The sequence below is a fragment of the Myotis lucifugus genome, unplaced genomic scaffold, assembly GCF_000147115.1.
Source record: "Myotis lucifugus unplaced genomic scaffold, Myoluc2.0 scaffold_51, whole genome shotgun sequence".
Taxonomy (NCBI): Eukaryota; Metazoa; Chordata; class Mammalia; order Chiroptera; family Vespertilionidae; genus Myotis; species Myotis lucifugus.
Genome location: NW_005871099.1, coordinates 2,749,620 through 2,773,549, shown reverse-complemented (window position 1 = coordinate 2,773,549; position 23,930 = coordinate 2,749,620). Strand labels below are relative to the sequence as shown.

The 23,930-nt window shown below is 37.3% G+C and overlaps 1 protein-coding gene and 1 non-coding gene across 2 annotated transcripts in view; both read right to left on the bottom strand.

Moving 5' to 3' along the window:
* The window catches only part of PCLO (piccolo presynaptic cytomatrix protein), a 274,100-nt gene that overhangs the window by 181,914 nt on the left and 68,256 nt on the right, over positions 1–23,930 (bottom strand). The gene's annotated exons all lie outside the window — the stretch shown is intronic.
* LOC111826020 lies at positions 6,842–6,948 on the bottom strand. Its single transcript, XR_002829263.1, has one exon. It is a non-coding gene; the product is annotated as a U6 spliceosomal RNA (small nuclear RNA).

The following is a 23,930-nucleotide window of genomic DNA, read 5'->3' as shown; positions in this document are numbered from 1 at the left end:
AGTTCTGTGTCTTAAAACTCTCCAATAATTCTACAATTCAAATCTTAGAAAAAAATCCAGTAAACAGCATCCTTTTTCTTTCCTTAGCAAATCGTAACCTATACAGTCATTATAGAAATGTAAAGCATAAAAATGAGGTAGCCCAGGGCATGAAGTTCCAATCCAGTAATTAATCAAGTGTCCATTCAATTATCTAGGAATGAATTACAACTTTAAATTCTACTTTTTGGTAAGTTTTACCTTTAATTCCTACAATTACTTTTTTAAAGATATAAAAATATGGAGCTTGGTCTACAATTATCATTATACTACTAAATTAAATCAGAACGTGTTTCTGAAAAATAATATATAAACATCAGCTAGGGCTTCCAAAGAGATGTGTTTATTTAATAGAGAAAGTAAAGTCTAAAAGAGGTAATAAAATCTGCTGAAACCCAGATTTTAGTTACTAAAGTCAAATGCATTTTACAACATCAACATTGATAGATTCTGTGGTACTACAGATAAAATTGAATTAAAATAGAAGTTGTTTTAAAAGAAGTTAGTTTTTATAGATGCACCACCACTTTTCATCTGATTGAGAAGCATAAGATACAATTAATGGTATTATTTCAAAATTTAATAGACCATAATAGTGCAGTTACCTCACATATAAAGTATGAATGCGAATTCTATATTTAAAAGCTTCTTTCAATTCTTGCACACTCATGGAAAAATTGTGAATAATATTTATTTTTGACAAATGACAATTGTGTATATATGGTATAAAATGTGATGTTTTGATATAATATACATTTTGAAATGATTAACACAATCAAGCTAATTAACATAACCTTTATCTCAAATAGGTACCTTTTGCATCTGTTTGTGTGGTAAGGATAGTTGAAATGTACTCTTTTAATAAATTTCAAGTATACATTATTATTAATTATAGTCACCAAGCTATTCATTAAGACTCTAAAACATACTTCACATATAAATGAGATCATGGAATATTTGTCTTTCTGTGTCTAGTTTATTTGTCTTGAGATAATGTCCTTATTTTTTAAGGATTGGATACATTCTATTTTTTATGACTACATTTTCTTTATCCATTCATTTGTCAAAAAACTCAGGTTGTTCCATATCTTAGCTATTGTGAATAATGCTGCAATGAACTTGAGATCCAGACATATTTTTGAGATACTGACTCCATTACCTTTGGGTATACACCCAGAAGTAGGATTGCCGGATCTAATGGTAGTTCTACTTTTTCTTTTTTTTAGAAACCTCCACACTGTTTTACATAATGGCTGTACCAATTTACATCCTAGCCAACAGTGCATAAGGGTTCTCTTTCTCCATATACTCTCCCACGCTTAACTTTTGACTTTCTGATAATAGCATCTTAACAGGTCTGAGGTAGTATCTCCTTGTAGTTTTGATTTGCATTTCTCTCTCTGATCATTCATGATGTTGAGCAACTTTTCATGTATCTGCTGGCTGTTAACGTAAAAACCATTGAAACCTGTAAACAATTTTTGAGAGTTTATTTGAGCCAAACTGTCAACATATGCTGGGAAGCAGAACCTCAATGAATTGAGGTAATGCTCCAGAGAATGGCAGGTTACATCTGTATTTATACATTGCAATCAAAGGAAAGGGACGTATGTGGGTTACATGAAATCCATTGGTGATAGACTAGAAAAGCAGAAGAAAGCAAAGCAGGGAAACCCCTGGGAATGGATAAAAAGTAAAATGACAGATACCTACTTAGGGGGGTGCAGGAATAATTAACGTAACAATGAAGGAATTTGTGGTATCTGTCCTAGAGCCCAGGCACATTAGGTTGTACCCCAAGGGGTCCATAAAAAGGGAAGTTACAAGTTACCCTGACATTTCAAGGGTATTTTATTATAGGTGCAAAAAGACAGATAGGCTCAGTTAAGGTAAAGGTTGACCTTGTCAGTGAAGATACCTGCCTAGGATGTAACTACCCATCATAACTGCTTTTAGTTAAAGTTTAATTTCAGACCATCCTCTGTGGTGACTTTAGGTGTGTGAGTTTGCAAGACCACCATGTAGGCCTTACCTGAGCTTGTCAGGTCAGCATGTGGCCCCTTTCGTCCACATGGCCATTTGTATGTCTTCTTTGGAAAAACGTCTACTCAGGGTCATCTGCCCATTTTTAATAGCTTTTTTTTTTTTTGCTGTTGAATTATATGAGTTCCTTATATATTTTGAATATTAACCCTTTATCATACATATGGTTTGCAAATATATATTTTCTCCCATTCTGTAAGTTGTTAATGGTTTTCTTTGACATACAAACCATTTTAGTTTGATGTAATCCCACTTGTTTACTTTTCCTTTTGTTGCCTGTGCTTTTGGTGTCAATTCCAAAAACACCATTGTCAAGACTAAGATCAACATTTTCCCATTGTCTACAAGGAGTTTTATGGTTCCAGGTCTTTCACTAAGACTTTAATCCATTTAAGAGTGTTGTGTGTGTGTGTGTGTGTGTGTGTGTGTGTGTGTGTGTATGGTATAATATAAACTTCAATTACATGCTTTTGTGTGTGGCTATCTAGTTTTCTAACATTATTTATTGAATAGACTATTCTCTCCTCAATGTATATTCTTGGTGTCTTCGTCAAAAATTTAGTTGATCACATATGCATGGGTGTATTACAGGACTCTATGCTGCTCTATTAGTCTATGTGTCTACTTTAATGCCATTCCAATACAGTTTTGACTACTATAGCTTTGTAATATATTTTGAAGTCAGAAAGCTTTTTTCTTCTTGCTCATAGCTATTTGGGGTCTTATGTGGTTAAAAGTGAATTTTAGGATTGATTTTTTTCTACTTCTCTGTGAAAAAATGCCATTGGGATTATGATAGAGATTATATTGACTCTATAGATTGTTTTGGGCAGATGGACATTTTAACAATATTAATTCTTCTAATTGATGAACACTGGATATCTATTTATTTAATATATTCCTAAGTATTTTATTATTTTTTTGTTGGTATTGTAAATTAGATTGTTTTCTTAATGTCTTTTCATATAGTTCATTGTTAGTACATAGAAGTGGGATTGATGTGAATCCCATTTGTATCTCTGCTTTGATAAATATAAACTGAATTAATTCTCTAAGGCTATAACCTAAAAATGTTAATTAAGTGATCTCTTCAAATAATCCCCTACATCTTCCCCTCTCAAAGAGTGAGATAATTATAAATTAATTTTAAAGATTTATAGACTTAAAGAAGGAATCTAGACCAGGGTGGGAAAATGACTTGTTTAAAATGACGGGGCATCCAAAGCAAAGCAGATGACAGAACTGGGAACAACTGCCTCCCTATGCCACGCTCTGTCTTCTCAAGTTACTTCTTTCTTTAAACCACATAAACTCTACACTATTGGCATTTGGGACCCACTGATTTATTGTAGAAGTTGCTCTGAGTATTACAGAATGTTTAGCAGTATCCCTGGCCTCTACCCACTAGATGCCTGTTGCGTTTCTTTCCTGGTTGTGGCAATCATAAATGTATCCAGATATTATCAAATATACCCTGGGTAGTACAAAATCTCAACAATTGCAGCCACTGCCTTAAAATTAATGAAGCTGAAGTTCTGGAGAAAACATTAAGACAGTAATAATAATCAAGAAAAAAAATATGGGAATTTGCCTAGCCTCTCCATTTCTTTTGTTTTCAATATATATGCTCTTTGAATGCAGAACTATATCTGATTCAGTATTGTTACTTCATAGCCCTAGCATATTGGCAAGATAGTAAATAAACTGATTTGATATGGCATTACTTCAAATTTTTCAGAAGAAAAATGTGTTGGATATTTAATTTTGTGCACCCTCTTGATTTCCAAAAAGGCATAAAAATTGCCAAAATATTATACTTACTAGTCATATGGTAATTTCTTACATAAGTTGCAAATTAACCGAGAACTGAAGTGGTGCTGGTTTCTCTTGCATGCAACATTTGAACTGTCCTCAATTTTCACTTGCATCCCACACAGAAGACTTCCTGTCTCTTCTGACAGAAACTTAAAAATTCAGGCTGTGACTGGGGTGGACAGAAGTCGGCCATGGCTGCAAAAGCTCACTGCACACAAATCTATTTTTAGTTAATTATTTTAATTCCAGAAAAGAAATTGGAATCTTGCTTCCTTCACATGAAACCAAAAAGACAGCCTTAATAAATCAACTTTATTATTGTGTTGGGGAGGGGGGGGGCAGGGGGTCCTTATATATCTGTATTCTGAATATTCCTAAAGTATGCAAGTCTAAACATTTTAGGTAAAATAACACAATTATTTCAACTTAAAGGGGTTTTGGTAATATAACACAGAAATCTAAGTAGTTAAATGCATCTTCTATATAGCAGATGATCAATAGAATATTAACTGTTTGAGTGGTTGTAATTAAACAAGATGTTTTACCATTAAAATTATAACAATCTCGAAACTATCTTGTTTTATTTAGGTGTTTTTGTTTTGTTTTTTGGTACATAGTCCCTTATGAACCTGCTCCACAAACTTTGTTGAGGATTATATAATGAAGAAAAGCAAGTAAAGACCAGTCTATACAAAACAGGAAAAGAAAGTAACTATTTTACTGATTCATAATTCAGAATGCTAAATTGCACACATTACATGTGTGAAAAGAACAAATAGTGGTCAAATATATACCTTGATTCAGAGTCTAAATAAGACCCTTCCCAATATTGTGTGAACTTATCTTGCCTACAACTGGTGGGGGTGTAGGTTGTAGCTGGTGAGGAGAATATTATTCAGCTTATTGGCAGTCAAAGTATGAGAAGATGTTTCTTTTGTCACTTAATGTGGCTTCAGCTAAAAGCAACAATGATGGAATAAAATTATCTTCCTAGCCACAGTGTATAGCAAAAATATTTATAAAACCACGATATACTCTTATTACTCAATGTTTCTTATAAACTGATGGTAGTTTTAAAATCTAACCGTAAAGCAGTAATTTAATTCGGTTAGTAAGGCAGGATAGTAAGAAGCTAAAAAAATTCCCGAGCAAGTGGGATAGGGAAACTGAGACAAGATAAATAAGGTAAAAAAAATTTGACCAATTTATAGCCAGCTAGTGAATCACAAGAACTTATCTTCCTAACCAAGGACACTGGAGAACAAATGGCTTATACCTCTCCCCCCAGACCAGAGAATAAATAGTTTAAATCACCATGGTCAGGGAGATAGAGGACAGAGACCCAATTAATACCATTTGTGCCTGTCAAACCCCAGGACAGATGGAGACCTGATTAGAGCCAGACAGACCCCAAGTAAAAATCAAACAATAAAGCCAACCAAAAGTAATACCAAACTCCCCTATATGCTCATTTTAATACATCAACATATTGAAAACACACCTAGAAAGCTAACAAATATTCTGCTGAAACCCTCCCCTAAGATTCTTGCCCACAGAAAAATAAATAAATAAATAAATAAATAAATACCCTCAAGACAAAAAATACCAGCGTGGCCTTGCTCTGGAGCATGCCCATGCCTGTGCTCTGGCACGACCGTTTTATTTTCCTTCTCCTAAGGGTCCCCAGGAGACTTACAACCAGGGGAGCAGAGGGCAGCAGCAGCTCCTCTCAGGCTTCCCCCCTGAACCTGTCTCCAAAGCCCCCTTTTTCTCTGACTTCCCACTGAGCTAACAGCAGCCCCGTCTTGGCTCACTTCTTTCCTATAACATTTCTAGGAGCCAAAGCAGAGCACCACTTAGTCTCCCTCCTGTTGCTTCTTCTGCCCTAAGTCCTTCCTTCATTTCACTGTCGTCAACTTTAATACAAAATCACCAAAACTCATGTGATGAAATCTTTTCTACACTAAGTCAAAAACCCGCACAATACAGGCCTGCCCGAGGCAGTCCCAGACTGGTCCTGGTCCAGTGACAATTAGGACTGGACACATAAGTATGCCTGAGGCAATTCAATTTTAATGGTATCATTTATTCACTGTGGAACTAATTAACATACCAGTCCAGTAGCTATTAGATGCCAGATTGTCACAGTGTCTACTGTCTTCTCAAATCCAGTCTATATCCATTTGTAGAGAAAAGATCAGTACTTGACAAAGGAAAAGGAAAAGGGTTATGTTGTTATAGCAGGGATGGAAAGAAAGTGAGACTGGTTTTTCCATAAGTGTATTTTTGCTTAGGCATTGCTAATGCATAAAATGTAATTTGCTTTAAAAATCCTCTGTCAAAATTCTACTCATTCTTTATAATCCAGCTAAGCCCACTGCTCCAAGGAGACTTCCTTAATCTGCCCTCTGGAACAAAGAATACAAATGATTAACTTTTTATCTCCTCAGAACTTTTTATTCCTGTGTGGATCTTTCTTATGGCACTGAGCATGTTTCGACTCACATTATAATTATTTGTATTCAGAGCTTATCACCATTACTGGTTTTTAAGCTCTTTTGGTACACTGATGATGCTATCTATCTCCATTTATTGTTTATTTAATCATCTTTTTTCTTCTGACTAGCCCATAGCCAATGACTTTCCAAGAAGTCTGGAAAGATGATGATCCCGGAGAGATCTGTTCTTGGACTCATTCATGGAACTAAAGGTTAATTACAATTGTTCAATACTTTAATAGAGGAAGACCTTTTTCAACAGGTGAGAATTCTAAGAACCATAATATTAATCTTACCATAGTTAGATAGCTATTTGTATTAGTTTCCTAGGCTGCCATACAAAATAAACTGGGGAGCCTAATCAGCAGAGATTTGTTTTATCACAGTTGTAAAGGCTAGAAATCCAAGATCAATGAGGCTGCAAGTTTGGTTTCTTTTCTTTTTTTAAAAATATGGAATACTTCACAAATCTGCGTGTCATCCTTGCGCAGGGGCCGTGCTAATATTCTCTGTATCATTCCAATTTTAGTATATGTGCTGCCGAAGTGAGCACAGGTTTGGTTTCTTCTGATGCTTCTCTCCTGGCTACCTTCTTATTGTGTCTTCACATGGCTGTCCCCAAGTCTAAGTAATTTGTGTCCTAACCTCTTCTTATTAAGTACATGGGTCATTTGAACTAGGACCATTCTAATGACTCCTTTGACTCCTTTTTAACTTAACTATCTTTTCACAGACCGTATCTCCTAATACAGTCACATTCAAGGGTACTTGTGTTAGAACTTCAACATATGAGGCGGGGGGACAGGCGGGGGCGGGGGGAAGAGAATTCATCCCATGACACTGCCTATTTGAATATCTAACTTTCTAACTATACTGTTATCTTAATATTTCCTCATAATAAACTCTCAAAATTAATACAAATATACATATTTTTGCTTGTTTTATAGTGTATTTATTTACCATGTTGGTTTAGATTTTCTAAATAGGTTAAGTGCTAATTTTAAAGTAAGAAATGGTATTTTCTGAGGAAGGATAATAATTCTAGTTCTCCAAAACTTTTTTCAAGAATGAGATTCTAAAAGCATTTCATAAACACTAAATGACTTTCAAAAATTCCTGAATTATATTTTTTCTGTTTTTAGATGTAATATTAAATTTATCCAGATATAAAATATAAATCACAGATTATGAATACACACATTTTCCAAATTCTTATTTTATTCTTATTAATTCTGGTTTTAAAATATCCCCTTTCTGATAGGAATAAAACTTGGTTCATATCCAAGGCCCTAAACAGAAATGTGTACTTATAATTTCGGTATTTGAATCCTTGGCTGAGAAATCAATTTTTAAACACAGAGATTTGGCTATCATTGGCATTTCTTACACTCTGTACTTTAACATTTTCACAAGTATGGAACAACAAAATAATAGTTGTGTTTTGCCCAGGAGCAATTATTTTAAGGATAGAAAGGAAAATCAATATGAGACAGCAAACTCGTCCAAGTAACATTTAAGAAACAGAAAACAATTAGTTACTTTGAAATGCTCCAGCTAGATATTGTACCCCAATTTGTGCTTTCTCAACTTGGGAGCTACTAAAACTTCATTATGAATATAAAACTAACACAAAAATAGGAAACAGCTCAAACTCTAAATACCAAAGATAAACATGACAAAGAAAGCTTTTTATTACATAAATCAGTTGTTTACCTTTTTTTCCCAGATAACACTGCCACCTCTTTGGAAAGAATGACAATTAGTAATTTGCCTTTATCTGATAATATTTTTAACATCAAAGAGATTATGAAAGAATTGCTTATTATCTACCTACAAATGGATGTATCTTTATATGCACAGATATGACATTTGTTAACATAAAATGTCATCATGGGAGAGGGGGTAGGGGCTGGACAGAGGAAGGTAAAGGGGGGGAGGAATGGGAGACATCTATAATACTATCAACAATAAAAATATACATATTTTAAAATGTATATATGATTAAATTTTCTAAAAAGCATTATATACAGCTTCTACTTTAAGCCCAATGTAATATATATATAAGAAACTAAGATATTAAAAATGAGTTTCTTCATATATTTTATTGTTCATTAAATACTGGCTAATTTTGAAAATGCTGCAACTATTTTTTACATCATTATAGTCAATTTGACTTGCATATTGAGTTCAAAATTAATTTCTCTTGGTTTTCATATTAATGATGACAGAGAGGCCACCATAAACATCTACAATATACATAAATGATTGCAATCAGTACTTTTTTGTCACAAGTACTAGCAATTCCCATTTAATGAGAGGTTACTATTTTTCAGGTACTATATTAAATGCTTAAACATGAATAGATAGATACACTGTGGTACATCCATATAATGTAATATTATTCAATATTAAATAGAAATGAGTTATCAAGACATGAAAAGACATGGAGGAACCTTAAATGCATATTACTCAGTGAAAGATGTCAATGTGAAAAGATTACAGCTGTATAATTCCAACTGTATGACATTCTGAAAAAAGCAAAACTATGGATACTGTAAGATTAGCGATTGCTTGGGTTTAGAAAGTGTGTGTGTTGGGGGAATGAATAATTGCATTATAGGATTTTTAGGGCAGTGAAAAGTCTCTGTATAATATAATAATAATAATAATAATAATAATAATATAATATAATATATATATATATATAATTTTATTTTTTCCAAAACTATAGAATGCACAACATGATTACTGAACTGCAATACAAACTATGAACTTTCAGTGATTATAATGTCAATGTAGATTCAACTGGAACAAATGAAAGACTCTGGTGGGCTATTTTGATAATGTGGGAGGTTATTCATGTGTGGGGCAGTGGGTACATGGGAAATTTCTGTACCTCCTCATTTTTTGCTGTGAGCCTTAAACTGCCCTATAAAAAGAAAGTAAAAAAAAGGAAGGAAGGAAGGAAGGAAGGAAGGAAGGAAGGAAGGAAGGAAGGAAGGAAGGAAGGAAGGAAGGAAGGAAGGAAGGAAAGAAAGAAAGAAAGAAAGAAAGAAAGAAAGAAAGAAAGAAAGAAAGAAAGAAAGAAAGAAAGAAAGAAAGAAAGAAAGAAAGAAAGAAAGAGAGAGAAAGAAAGAGAGAAAGAAAGATGTTCTAAAGTTAGAAATATTTGGAGTCCAAAATGATCTCCACTACTTTTTAGCGATTTGAGTCAGGTAGTAACTTCTCTAAGACTACAATTGCATCTGTAAAAAGGAAAACATTCATAGTCTGACTTAACAGGAAAATACTGTTAATTAATTTTCATGCCACATGTTTAGCACAGTTTCTCTAATGCTTTTATTCCAAGCTCATATTTGTAAACAATTTACTGGCTATCTCACAGGAATCAAAAAATCACCATGACTACAAACTAAAGTATGATTATTTCACTGCTTTCACACCTGCTGTGCATCCTATATCCCTATCTTGTCAGTGTTACACAGTCATTAGCTATAAATAGGAATGATCTTGACTTCTCCTTCTCAACCTTACTGCACATAGATTCTACCATGTAATTAGGTTTATAATCCAATACCCCTGTCCTTTACTTTTCTGCACTGATCATCTCTCATCTAATCAAGGACATCATCCCCAATATTGAAGACTCTAGCTTCAGTTTAATATTCGTGCTTCTTATTAATTCTCTACACTGCTGCTGGAATGATTTTTTTAAGGCAAATAATGTCCCACTTATAATTTTTAAATTGGGTTCACATTGCCATCCAGAGAAGCTTATGATGGCATTTTCCACAGTAAAATGCAGCCGGCCTTTTATGGTCTGGTCTTCCTACCTCTTTGGCCTCTTCTGCCAACATCACAAGTTTACATCACTATTCATTTTAGCTTAAAGTTTTCGGTAGATTTTCTACTCTTTCATGCCATTTCCTCTTACTGAGGCCCATGTACTTTTTTCATCCGGTTATTTTTTCTTATCCTTTGAGTGCCACATTTAGCTTCACTAAATCAGTTCCCTTCTCAGCCTACTCTGACAAATAATATGCCTTGCTATATCTTTTCCACCTCTGTAAACCATTGCACTACCACAAAGGTTTGTTTTCCTGTCTTGTAGACTCGATACAAGCAACTTGACATCAAGGGTTATACTGAGTTTAAACCAATATAATAACAACTAGAAAGTCATTAGAATATAAAATGTGCTTCCTTAATATTTGTGAATATTGAAAGAAAAGAATAAATGAATAGATGGTGAAAAGCATGGAAAGAACCATGGTGGTAAGGAGTGATAGAAGAAGGGAGGAATAGAGACAAATTAGAGCAGATATTATTTTGGAAAGATCACTTAAACAAATAGAATGTAAAACATTTAGTGAGTTTAACAGAAAACAAGGAATTGAGCTACATTTTAGAGTTATCTGACTATGTATAATAATCTGGGAATTCACTCTAAATCCACTCAATCATTTTAAGTTTTCAATAACACTCTTCTTTTCAATATAGATAAGTATTCCCTAAACTGCAATCTATAATACTAAAAGTGTAATATGCAAATAGACCAAACAACCGAACAGCAGAACGACCATCTGGACGACCTTCTGGATGACCATGCTATGACACCCACTGGTGCCAGGCCAGCCAAGGCGGGTGCAATGTGATTGGTCGGGGGCCCGGCCATCACCCCATGATTGCCCTGCAGAGGGAGGCCCAGGCCACCGGCTGGCAGGGCAATCGATCAATCAGGGCGCTCCACAAGTGCCCCGAAGAGGGAGGCCCAGGCCATTGACCAGAGGACTGCAGCAGGTGTATGGGGCCTCCCTCTGCAGGGCATGATCGATCGCCCCAAAGAGGGAGGCCCAGGCTACCCCACAGCAGCACTGTGGTGGGTGGGCGGGGCCTCCCTCTGCAGGGGCGATCCATAGCGGAGTGCCTGCCAGGTGGGCAGGGCCTACCTCTTTGGGGTGATTGATTGCGGGGCTCCCGGACTGTGAGAGGGCACAGGCTGGGCAGAGGGAGCCCCCCACCAAGTCCACAAATTTCGTGCACCAGGCCTCTAGTGATATTATAATATTTTATTTAATTGATTCTAAGATGACATCTATTTTAAGATTACAATACCTTATGTAACCCTGAAAAAGAAAAAGTATCAAATAAACTCTAACAAAATTATAAGGACATCTTCACTTCAGAAATGTTAAATGTGGAAAAAAAAATATTGTGGAATCTATGAAATATAAGCAATAAAATGACATAATTGTTATGGACTGTTCATTATGTATCCTAAAAGGAAAGAAAACCATTTACTATTGCCTTGTAACCCTGGGGTCTGCAAATACCAGTTAGAGAACCACAGAATAATTTTAATTATGGCACTAAAATTACAGTAGTTACTGCCAAGAGAGAAACATGATATTTTACATGACTCAAAGGGTCTATAAAACATTCTGAGTTCAGGTAAAACAAATTATTCTAGCTACAAAGACAAAAGAAAAAATTTTATCAAAGGTAATAGCTAATTCTTTGGAGCTCTCTTATGCAAAAAGGACTGCCTTACAACCAATTCCATGAAATGCTCTTATGCAATACTCAGTTCAACTTAACACTGCAAACCCAACCAAGCTTCAAGTTTTGTCTTTCAAAGACTGACATAATATATGCCCAAATATAATTAACTAGAGGCTCAGTGCATGAATTCATGCCCCAGTGGGGTCCCTTGGCCAGGCCTGCGGGAATGGGCCAAAACCAGCTCTCTGACACCCCCAAGAGGTCCCAGATTATGAGAGGCCAGGCTGAGGGACCCCATCAGTGCACGATCAGGACCGGCGAGGGATTGTGGGAGGGCTCCAGGGTGTATCTGGCCCATCTCGCTCATTCCCAATTAGCTGGACCCCAGCAGTAACTGGTCAACAGGTCGACTGTCTTCCCCCTGGTGGTCAGTGCATGTCATAGTAACTGGTCAACAGGTCGACTGTCTTCCCCCTGGTGGTCAGTGCACGTCATAGCGAGTGGTTGAGCAGCCTTAGCATATCATTAACATATTATGCTTTGATTGGTTGAACAACCGACCAGTCGACCAGACCCTTAGCATATTAGGCTTTTATTATATAGGACTAGAGGCCAGGTGCATGAATTTGTGCACGGATGGGGTGTGGCTAGCCCCACCCCTGATTGGGGTAGCGGGGGCCGAATGGGGGCAGGGCCAGTCAGGGGGAAGGGGCTGCAGGCAGTTGGCCAGCCAGTCCCGCACCCTGGTCGGACTCCTGGTCGAACTCCCAGTTGAGGGGATAATTTTCATATTAGCCTTTTATTATATAGGATGTTTCACAGGTTCTTTTCTTCAATATTATCCTATCTAATAAAAGAGTAATATGTAAATTAACCATCACTCCACAATAAAGATGGCAGTGCCCATAGTGGCTGGGGTGGTTAGCTGGCGGTGTCGCTCCGGCAACGTGAGACCAGTGTCCGCACCCCGGCCGCATGGAGGGAGGGGAGGGGAGGAGGGGCCTTGGGCCAGAGGCCGGGGTGAGGGACACTGGCATCATTGCAGGCCGGGCTGAGGGACTCGCCCCCCCCTCCCCCGTGCACGAATTTCGTGCACTGGGCCTCTAGTAATGTTATAATATTGATTAGTAAATCAGACAGACATTATTTAAAAACAAACTAAAATTTTTAAAAAAAGATATTAGTTCTATGGTGGGATTCAAGGAATAATGTAAGCATTAAGCCAGATACAGAGGGTTCAAGTGGCTGAACAAAAATTCTCTCACGTGACCAAAAAGCAACATGCAGATAAAATTTGCATAGTAGCTCATCAGCAATTGGCTCAAAACTGAGTACAACTTTAATACAAATAATTGCAAGGCAAGTGTGCACTAAAATAGAAACTGTGAATGGAGCCATGATGGAGCCAGTTAGAGTCATTTATGTCCCGGGAACTAATTTGGAGGCTGGAGGCTATGAAGTTTGTCTTAAACATGTTCCACCCAGCACGTTTCTCCATGAACTTTTAAACTTTTAAACTTTTCACCCATGCCTGAACTTTAATCCCCTCCTCACCATGACAACTGGATTTCTTACTCTGAAAGGAACCAACCCATTTTGCCAATCAACATCTTTCATTTGCTTATTGGGCTCAACCAATCCTTATTAATTTATCCAGAATCCTTCATTTACATAAAGAAGACTGGACTGAGGACAGTGCATGCAGCCCTCGTTTTACAAGCCCTGCTTTTCTTTGTACTCTCCAGAGCACAATTAGGTTGCTACCTGAATATGTGCCCTGGATTCCAATCCCTTCTTTGCTCAAATAGATGCCTTTTTAAAGCATTGTCAATGATAAGTAATTACCTGCTCAGGAATTCAATTTTGTTGAATCAGTTGACCAACTTCCCAGGTAGGTACATTAGTTCAAATTAACTTAAATGTTCTAACTATAGCATGGTAAAGTAAGTATAAATCTGCAAACATAAAAATTCTTAATTTTTTCTATCTCCACTTCCATAGTTTATTTTTTAAATGCAGTATCTTGCATATTTTATTTGCTCAAAGAACTAAATCAGAACCATCCTAGTTGAAATTTAATCCTCTCACACCTGAAAATCTCCTAAAGGGCTTAGATATTTACTGCACTGCCATCCTGACTTCATTAATAGGAAAGACCATGTTTTCTATAATAAAAACCTTGACTTGTTTTTACACAATCCCCCCCCCCTCCCTGCAGCATCACAAATAATGCTAAAACATTCAAACCCTAGAGGGCCACATAGATTGTGGAATAAAGTGGGACATCTTCCTACCCACTGGCCAATAAGGGAATGTGGAGAAGAAAGTGCCTAGAGAATTTTAGAATGAGATCTGTAATGACCTGTGACATTCTGTCACAATTATTGATTTTATTTGAAGAGACTCACTACAGGCTTTATGGAAAAAAATAAATTTAAAATGATGACCTTTTGTTGTTTTTTGGGGGAGGGAGCGAGGGATGATGGGAGCCTTCTGCAGAATCTTACTTGACCTAAAAGCATCAACATAAAATTATGTAGTTGGTCTATTATCCCCAATATTACATGTCCATTATGCACCTGGACCTTTTAGGATTGTCTCCATCAGTTAGATACTATTTGAGTCTTAAAGGGCAGCATTTGCAAAGTTGGCAAAGTAAATTACTTGCAGAAATAAAAAAGGCTGTCAGTAGGTATAAATGCTTTTGCAAACTTGTGAATTTTCTAGAAAAAGAACAATATTGTTGAATATTTAAAAAAAAAGAACAACGTGTTCAAAAGAAAAAAAAAGAACAATGTGTGGGGGTTAAGTACTCTACTAGTTTAATATTTTTTTACTCCTAGTTTTGATTTTACACAAGAAAAAATTATTGGGTTAAGACAGGAAGATAATTCAAAATAAATAAAATACTTCTTTCACATTTAAATTCAGTCCAACTATTCAAATGCTGCTATTCTTTTAGAAATCCAGTCACCAAAGGCTTCAAGTCATGTGTGAGAAGACATTTAGCTTCTCTCTTGGGTAGGTGCCACAATTTGTGTGGGTACACACACTTTAATACAATAGTGGACAGCCAACTTATATTTGTTTTCTTGATCCAGGTGATTTCGCAGTACTTTCCAAAGTATGGGGCCTCTGAATCAGAATTTCTTATCATGTTTATTAAAAATGTAGGTTCTTAGGCCTTACACCACAGACTGAATCTCAGAATCACTTTTGGAGTAAGTACTAGATATTAATAATTATATTAACCTTGCATTTACAGTCTTACCCTGAGATCTTTATAAACAATAAAATCTGAGAGCCACTGCATTAAAACAAATAGTATATATGCTCCCAGAAAAGCTTATTATGTATTTCACCATGAAGAATGGATGTTATTTCTACACCGAAGGACAGAAAATGAACTCAGACTTTTCAAAATTTAAGATTTAATAGTAAATTAAGTCAAATTAAAACATTTTTATAAAAAACCCTGTATTTTACATATAGTGGGCCTCAATCAAATATTAAGTAATTCAAATAGTCAATACTCATTTATATAGAAGAATAAACCTCAAGTAGTGAAGACTTGGAGTGTTTTATATCACCTTTTGAAATTTATTTTTATGGTGGAAAGAATACAGATAGTGTTACTCCAAATCTTTTGGATTAAATACAATTAACTAATTTGATTTTATAATAATATGAGAGATCAGAAAACTAGACCCTGAATTTATTGCCATTTCCAATAAGACAGAACAAAATGAACTAGTCTCTTGGGGGAATAGAAAGCAGATAGCTCGGGGCTTGTGAAGCTTAACTAGAGAAGTTTGCTTTGAAGAAGAGAAGACAGGTGGGGCCTGGTATCAGTCTTCATACATATTTAAGGCTCAGGCCTATTTCATAAGGCTACAGAACTTAGAACTGTGGGTAGAGGTCATAAGTATATAGACTTCAGTTCATTTTTTGGAAGAATATTCTCACATTCAGAGTTGTTTGAAATCAGAACAGTCTGCCTCATGTTCTACTGAAGACATAGGTATTTAATATGGAGTTGTTTGTTTTTAGTGTCAGTTGCTAAAAGTAACCTCCAAGGAAACTGCAACCTCTACATTTGAAAACTCAAAGTGCAGCATATTTTGAACCCCTGTCATGGTACTTAGGTACAATTTATCAAAAAGAATTTAATCCTTTTGGAAGATAAAAACCATAAAAGAATCTGAGGCACTTTTTTATACACAGTCTTACATCGGTATAGCATTAAACTACAGAGCAAAACTAAAACTCTCTTGTATGCTGTGCAGCTTACAATTCTCAAGGGCAAGTGTGAATTTCATCAAATATATCAATATGGATCAATTATATATACATGTGCTAATTTTTATCAAGCACAGTATGTTTCATGTACTATTCTAAGAACATTACATGAATTCACTTAAATCCTCACCACTACTCTGCTACCATTTCCTATTTTACAAACAAAGAAACTGAGAGATAGGGGAGGGGAGTTATGTTCTACGACCAAATTCATATCATCAGCAAGTGATGAAGTTAAATTTGAACCTTGGCAATCTGACTCTATATCTTGCCTTCTTAGTAAGTGTGCAATGTCATATCCATAGAGGCAGCCAGGACTTTCCAGTTATTTAATAATGGAATTCATGACATGTCAGCTTTTATGAATGAAGTATTATCAAACATGAGCAATGGCAATATTAATTTGAGTAAAATTACTCTTCCTTCCTTAAGAAATAGCTGTTCCCTCCCTGTCTTTAATAGAATGCAAACTATAAATAACTTCAGATTTTTAAAAAAAACTAAAAATTACTTTTATTTTTGTTATTAGCACAATTATCAAGTTTTATAAGCTACAGCATCTTAAAAATCAAGAAAACATGTGTGACATACTATATGACATATACACATATATATCAGTATATATAGTATTGGACATGAATATTGTTTTTTTTTCTAAATATATTTTATTGATATTTTACAGAGAGGAAGGGAGAGAGAGGGATAGAGAGTTAGAAACATTGATGAGAGAGAAACATCGATTCAGCTGCCTCCTGCACACTCCCCACCGAGGATATGCCCGCAACCAAGGTACATGCCCTTGACCGGAATCAAACCCGGGACCCTTCAGTCCGCAGTCCGACGCTCTATCCACTGAGCCAAACCGGTTAGGGCTATTCTTTAAAAATGAGAGGATCAACCAATAAATGATTTGGTTAATATGCAATAATCACTGTGGAATTCCTGGCTAGGACTGCAAAAATAAAAATCACGAAAAACTCTCATCTACACTAATAAAAGACAAAGATGCTAATTGACCATACCTTCCCTACACCCCAAGCCACGCCCACCAGCCAATCAGAGCGACTATATGCAAATTAACCCAACCAAGATGTCGGCCAGCAGCCACGGAGCTGGAGCAAGCAGGAGGCTTGGTTGCCCCGGCAATGGAGGAAGCCAAGCTTTCCCGCCTGCTCTGGCCGGCTGTGCCTCCGCAAAAGGCAACAAAGTTTCAATTATAGAATCTACATAAATGCCAGATACCTGCTTCCAGCCAGCCTCCACTGGGAGCTTGGGTCGCTGGGGGCTGTGACCAGCCTGCAAACAGCCATCAGCCCCTCACCGAGGATGGCTACACCCTCATGGGGTAAGGGTCCTCGCTGGGAGGCTTGGCCAGCCTGCAAACAGCGATCAGCCCCTCACCCAGGCTGGCCAGGCACCCCCAGCATGACCCCCCTCCCTGAAGGGGGTGTGGCCAGCCTGAAAACAGCCCTCAGCCCCTCACCCAGGCGGGCCAGGCACCCCAGTGGGACACCCACCCTGCACCAGGCCTCTATCCTACATAATAAACCCTTCAGGGCAAACCACCCATGCACCAGGCCTCTATCCTATATAATAAAAGGGTAATATGCAAATTGACCCTAACAGCCGAGTGACTGGGAATCACTGGTCACTATGACACACACTGACCACCAGGAGGCAGACGCTCAATGCAAGAGCTGCTCCCTGGTGGTCAGTGGGCTCCCACAGGGGTAGCTCTGCTCAGCCACAGGCCAGGCAGACAGCTGCCAGTACAGCGGTGGTGGTGGGAGCCTTTCCCGCCTCCTCAGCAGCACTAAGGATGTCCGGCTGCAGCTAGGCCACTGGCAAGTGGACATCCCCCAGGGGCTCCCGGGCTGCCAGAGGGATGTCTGACTGCCAGCTTAGGCCCAAACTCCTGGGGAGCGGGCCTAAGCCAGCAGGTGGTCATTACCCGAGGGGTCCCAGACTGCGAGAGGGCACAGGCTGGGCTGAGGGACACTCCCAAGTGCACAAATTTTTGTGCACCGGGCCTCTAGTTCTAATATAAACAAAAGTAACTATCATTTGATTTTTTTAATAAAAAAATGAGAGTAGGCCTAAAATACAGTCATGACAGACATATAACTAACAAATCTACTGTGCATTATTGATAAGCAATTTGCCAGAGGAGATGGATCTGAGGTAAGTGCTGAATTGTAGATTCATTCAGCCTGGTGGGTAAGAAGTGAGGTGCTATGCCATCTGAAAGGAGTATCAAGATGGAAATCTCAAAGAGGTCAAAGAGAGGTCAACATAGGGGAAGCAATCAAGTTTCCCCAGTTAAACAGAAAGCAGAAAATGCAGTGGAATAGTTTAAGATTCAGAAAGCCATGTCATAACATAAAATGGATAAAGAAATATTTGTCTTTCAGAAGTGTGCTGAGTGTGAACTAGCATGTGAGAGAAGGTTAAAATGATAGCAGCATTATTCTCATGGTCATTGGGATAATCTGAAAAGAAACAAAAGCTATTTAAATATTTCCATGGATTATAAGGAGTTGTAATTAATATTTATTTTCTGTGGCTTAAATCATATTTACTATGATAAGAAGAGTTGTGTAGATATAACACACGTCTGAATAAATAGCCCTGGTAAAGTTATTTTTTAACTTGTACAACCCAGTGCTTACATACTGCAAAGACAGCAGGTAATAAATGTCACCTTAGAAACCCAAACCCAAATGTGATAGTTTAACAGCCTTCATTGGTAAAATGGTCAGATCTCAGGCCCCCCTAACAGACACACACACACACACACACACACACACACACACACACACTATAGCCCTATCCATGAAGCGTCCCATATGCTCCCAGGGATAAAATCAGGATGCTGCTCCTTCCTGCTGAGCTCTGGCTGGTGCTGAGGCTGCTGTTTGTGACTGTGCTCGCATTAATTGCCAGTTGCTCTGCCAGAAATGCCACCTGACCTGCTGCTCATTATTGCTCGCTCTGCTGCAGCTTCCACAAGATAAGGGCTTGAAACCTGCCCCGACTGCTGCTCACAGCACTGCCCCTTCCCTAAGTGTGATGACATTACCACTTTGCCCTCTGACACACATTCTCTCTTCTCTGATATCAAGAGAACACACCCAGTCCTCCAAGTACAACTCTCTCAGAGGGCACCTTTGAAGCAAGACACAAAGAATCACATTATTCTTCCAATATTACTTGAGAAACTGTTTCTCCTAAGTGCATAAAAGTCACCAATGGCAGGAGGTGTGTACTGGCTGGTTCTGGACAAGCTCAAGATGCAGTGATCTGAACCACTACTCGTCCCTTTAGTCATGGTTGCTGAGTCCAACTTCACAATGGTGATAATTTTATAGATGTTTTTTTATTATGAGCAACACAGTACATCCTGATAACATGATTTCTGTTACTGCTGTCAACCACAGACTGCAGTGCACAGTTTATTAGACACACCAGAATATGGCTAATATTCAACAAATTTAGTAAAATGAAAATAGATGTGTAGGTGGCATATTAGTTTATATTGATATGTAAGAAAAATTACCAGAAATGTAGTGACTTAAAACAACACCAATTTATCATCTCATAGCTCCTGAGGTCAGAAGTTCCGGAATGACATAACTGGGTTCCCTTCTCAGAGTCCCACACATTGGAATCAAGTTGTTAGCTGGGCTGCACTCTCATGTAGAGCTTGGGGTCCTCTTCCAAGCTCATTCAGGTTGTTGGCAGAATTCAGTTCCTTGTGCTTAGAGAACTGAGGTAACTCAGCTACTAGGAGTCTCCAGCATTACTTGCCATGTGGCCCTCTACAAAACATGGGAGTTTGTCTTGTGAAGGCCAATTTTTAAATAACATTTGCTCCTGTTTCTTGCTTTTTAAAAAAGCTTAACTTATTAGGTCATTTTGATTAACTCAAGGTCAACAAGTCAACTGATCAAGAAAGGTATTACATCTGCAAAATACCTTTTGCCATACAGCATAGTATAATGAAGGGAGTGATAATCTTATTCGCAAGTCCAGTTCCCACTTAAGGGGAAAGGACTGTACAAGGCATGAGCATCAGGGGGCAGGAATATTAGGGACAATCTTAAAATTATTCTTACCACAGGTGGACTGGTATTCAAATTACACATGCTAAGCTCACATGCAACTTTCAGTTCCTTTTCTAGAGCAGGTACATTTATCTCCTATTGAAAATAACACCCTTCCAGCCTCTGCAGTGCCCCATCAACTAGACAAAGTCACAAACCATTAGCTTTAAAGTTCAGAATAACCTTGAGTCAATTCAGGACTCACTTTCTAATCATTTGGGTTGACTCTGGTATATAGGATAGTACTTTGAATACATACAAAATGACTTAATCCAATCCTACTCCTGAGAAACTGAAGTTATTTTGGCAACAAGGTCATATATTTCAAATATTTTGGAATTTTTAATTTGACAGTTGTTGACTAAGAGCCAACAGGCATAGCTTTATGGTTAGCAAGGACTCTCAGAAGTATGTCTTTGGATATGTTAAATACAAATTTGGTTTCATGTAGTTCATGACAGATCCTCTTGGAAGACTGTATGAATAAAACGCTTATAAAATAAAAAGAACTGTATTTGTAATTGGATCTGATTTCAAAGTTTTCATGTAATTGCGGTCATTCCCAGGGGTGGGCAAACTTTTTGACTCAAGGGCCACAATGGGTTCTTAAACTGGACCGGAGGGCCGGAACAAAAGCATGGATGGAGTGTTTGTGTGAACTAATATAAATTCAAAGTAAACATCATTACATAAAAGGGTACGGTCTTTTTTTTTTTTAGTTTTATTAATTTCAAACGGGCCGGATCTGGCCCGCGGGCCGTAGTTTGCCCATGGCTGTTATAGAATTATGGGAATTAATGCTCCTACTAAAAATGAGTCATGAGTAAATATCAATATGAGTCATGAGTAAAATAAAAACATTGTTAAATATAGCAGTCAATGTCTCTCTAGATAAAAGGCAAATTACTACATCTAAATCCTATATTAAAGGAACAGAGGATAGTCATTTGCAACTGAGCAAATATTCTGGGTTGAAGTGAAAAAAAAATCAGTTTATTTACATTTCCTCCCTTTCATGATAGGATGTTGAGTATAAATAATAACTGAGTGTAAGTATGATGATTATTTAAATGAAAGCAAAACTAGCCAATACGAGCCCTGCTCATCAACAGCAGACATTCACTGAGTCCTGAGTGTGAGGCATACATCAGATTTAATACGACACTACTTGGTATCAACTATCTTACATCCAACTTCCACTTCTCTCTGTTTCAACCAGTGCTATTATCACGTTTTTTGTCCTTCACGCTCAAAACCTCGTATTTTATTTGACATCTCACATCACCTCTATTCACCATAACCAATCTTGTTAAAAGATTTATTTTAATGCCCACCATACTATTCCATTAACTTTCATTCTCCTGGCACTCTTGTAAAGAACCTTATACCACAATATTACATGAGGCATTAGCTTTCTAACACTGAACTACATTTTCTGCCTAAAATGACTATCCCTTCCAAATTTTCTCATATACACAGCTGCTCGATGATCAAATTCCTAACAGAAGTTAATGTTTGCTGCATGTTATATTTGAGTGCCGTCTGACAGGTTCTCTTCTAATTACTTTAAATGCATTCCATAATTTAAATCTTGCAACCACCAAGTTGAACTCTTATTATCTCCATTTTGCAGAAGAAACCTAATAAAAAAAATACCAAGGAAGTTTCCTAAGGTAGAGCCAGGTATCTGACTAAAAGCTACTTCCTATAATAACTAGTGTATTTTCTTGCCATGTAAATTAACAACCTGGAAGCATGCCCATCATCCATGAAGTTAAGACTAAATGCTTAAACCAAGAACTCAAATCTACTCTTCTTAATCCCTGAAACTAAATGGATCATGCCCATCATTGCCCTTTTCCTGTCATTGGCATGCCTTCTTTCCCAACCTATTCAAATGTGATTTATCTTTCAAGCTGATCTCAGGCTCTGACCTTTCCATAAGGTCCTGTCTGACCACCCAAATTATTGTGGCATCCCCTCCTTTAAAGTTCTTGAACAACTACTTCATTTCTGCACTATAAAATGTTTTTTTACACTGTGGATATTTGACTTATTTGACTGTGCTCTGTGACATTTGCCTTATTGAGAAGGTACAAATTATTTAGGGATATGAACTTCTCCTTATACTCTCATTTGCCTTCCCAGAATATAGGGTAATAACATACATTAGGAAAGTGCTTTGCAGGTAGTGGGCCCTCACTCAATACAAACATATTAAGAAATTTCCATGAGCAAGCACCTACACTGAGCAGGGTTAGGTATATAGAGATGAATATATATGCTTCCTGAGAGGGTTTCCTTGCCGTGAAATAATATATAGTCAAATTATGAGAAAAATACATATAATTTGTTACAAACACAATAACCACAGCAAAAAAAGATACTGGCATGTTGCATCAGAAAGACTCAAGTAAGGCTGAATGAAATTATTTTTGGGTGATGTCATATCATGAGAACTGCAAAAAGAAACATGAGAAAGGAAGCACAGGTTTTATACTTTAGGAGGATTACATAGAGTAGCCTGAAAAAATATTACATAGGAAATGAAATACTAGAAATTAATAAAACAATAGATGAAGCAAAGCAGGGAGCATCCTGGATGGCAGGCTATGGATTTTGGGTTCTCTCTGAAATGTAGCAGGATTTTGAACACCACTCATAACAAACACATCATCTTACCATACAGAGTTGCTGTTATGATTTAAAAAGACAGTGTTTGTAAGACTCCTAGCATGGGGCCTGGAACATCACAGATGTTCACCGAAGTATGCCTTGTCACTGTTCACTGATCAGAATTCTGCTTTCTACAGAAAATTTGCCCTGATTTCACAGAATAGGGACAGAATAAGAAGGAAAAGGAGGCAAACTTCCAATTAATGTGTCCCTGAAAGAAGAGAGAGGCTCTGCGTTCACAGAAGCTCAATAAACATTTGTGGGTGCAATAAAAAAAGTGAATTTGTCTTTCCTTTGATGCCATGGACATTCATGTTCCCTCAGAGATGTCAAAAAGGATGGAAAAAGAATACAAATTATCAATTCGAAGTAGCCCTTCCTTGTAAAAAGTTGACAAAAGTGAAGCCATTTTAAAATAAAGTTACAGCAGCCATTCCAGAGAATCTGAGCCAAACCAACATTGGGTTATAAACAACTGGTTGTAAAGATACAGGAAAGCAGACATCATGACCACAAGGACTAATGATAACCAGCCATGTATAGCTAAAGAGTAATCTAGCTGGTTAGCACCAATAGAAATTCCTTTCTTCTATTCATGTATTTCCCTTCTTTTTCTCATAAAAAACGAACCAACAAAAAACAAACAAACAAAACAACAAAAAACCCACCTTGCTTTCTCACTCCATAATTTAGGTTTCTGGCTGTATCTGTGCCCCAGACTGTAATTCTTTTTTATCTCAAGTAAACACTCGTTGCCTCTCATTTTAGCTTTTTACTTTAAGTTAACACTTTTAAAGTCATCTTTCCCTCCTAAAGTGAACAAGAAATTTCAGGAGGTGGGAGATCAGTTCTTTCGACAACACAGGATCCGACTGCCTTGCCCTATCCAGCATCTGAGACATTTCATTTCCTTCATAGGAATCATTCGCATAAATTACCGGGGCCTAATCTTCAC